The sequence below is a fragment of the Gopherus flavomarginatus genome, chromosome 8, assembly GCF_025201925.1.
Source record: "Gopherus flavomarginatus isolate rGopFla2 chromosome 8, rGopFla2.mat.asm, whole genome shotgun sequence".
In the NCBI taxonomy this organism is placed as follows: domain Eukaryota; kingdom Metazoa; phylum Chordata; order Testudines; family Testudinidae; genus Gopherus; species Gopherus flavomarginatus.
Genome location: NC_066624.1, coordinates 2685786 through 2687267, shown reverse-complemented (window position 1 = coordinate 2687267; position 1482 = coordinate 2685786).

The following is a 1482-nucleotide window of genomic DNA, read 5'->3' as shown; positions in this document are numbered from 1 at the left end:
TTGGTTCGATTCAGTTCAGTTTGCATCAAGATGAAATTGTTTGTTTTGAATTATTTTTTCCCAAGGGGAGGGAGGGATTTTGAACAAATAAGACCATTTCCCTTCAGTTTGGAGTATTTTGCAGGGGAGAATTCCCACTGTGTGACCAGCCCTGATGCGAGCAGGGTGCTGAGGTCAGCGGAGCGCAGAGCAGAGCCTGGCTTTAATGGCCTGTGCCCTCCCCCAGGAGCTGTGCTGGAGATCAGCTCAGCCGACTCCCGATGGGTGAGGAGATAGCACCTGTCTCAGCTGTTAGGCCAGGGGCTGTGGTGGGGGAATCTTGGCTCCTAAAGACACCTAAGGAATTGTGCCCCACCAAGAGTGGCCGCAAGGGGCTAGGCCAGCCACCTGGGCTGTGTAGTCTAGGGAGCCATTTCCCAAGAGTCCTGCCTGTGAGTGGGTTTGGCCCATATGGCTTGGGCTGATTCCCCAGGCTAGAGGGAAGCTGCTTGCTGTCTGGTTTATGGGCCGCACATGGGAGGCCAGGCTGGGATAAGATCATGAAAGTGACTCAGGGAGTTCCAGCCAGGGACGCCCTGCACAGAGAGGGCGAGGAGAGATGCCCTGGCTGCTGCAGCTGGTGGAGCGCCCAGCAGTATGGCACATTTGGGGTACATGGAGAGGGGTGTATTATCCACTTTCTCCAAAGCCCCTAATAACCCTCTGCTGGGTCGTGTTTTGGGTTGGATTCACTTTCCCCCCATTTGGGGTATGAAATTCTATTTATAGCTTAACCTCTGGATTCTCTCTCTGCTCCTTCCCTTGTCCCCCCCCCCACTTTGCCAGGCACAGATCACTGTCCCTCCTCACACCTTGCCAGCTCTCCTGCTTGGCGCAAGGCAGGCTGGAGCTAGGGAGATTCTGACTTCCAGCCTCTCTCTTTCCCCAGCCTCCCACTGAGGAGCAGCTGGGGTTGGTGCCATGACAACCCTAGCCCCAAAGTAATTTAGAGCAGCCTAGAGGCTGCTCTAACATTCCAGCTAATAGCCTCCAAGGGGGCTGTTTGCCAGTCTAGGAACAACAGTGCAGCCAAGCCAAGCCTCCACCTTGCCCCATCTCCCCAGGGCAGCTGGGATCAGGTAGCACAGGACCTGACTACATGGGCTCAGTGCCAGCCGCACACTTCTCCATGCTGGAGGAATTGCCAGCTAAGGAAACCAGGCAGCTAGCTTGGCCCTCTGCACTGGGCCTGGATCACAGCTCATGACCAGGTCTGTTATGTCTGTTCCTGGCTTCCACAGTAAAATATCTCCTGGGTGGGGCTTCCCTCATCCCTGCTTCAGGACACCTCAGTCTTGCTGCATTACAAAGCTGCTCTGACAATCTCAGGTAAGAACCGCTGGGTCTTTCTTCAGGTGATTTTCTACCCAGCGGGAGAGAAAAGAGGCCACTTGGATTATCTGGTTCCAAAAGTTGTAAAAACTCTACATTTTATTTGCTAAA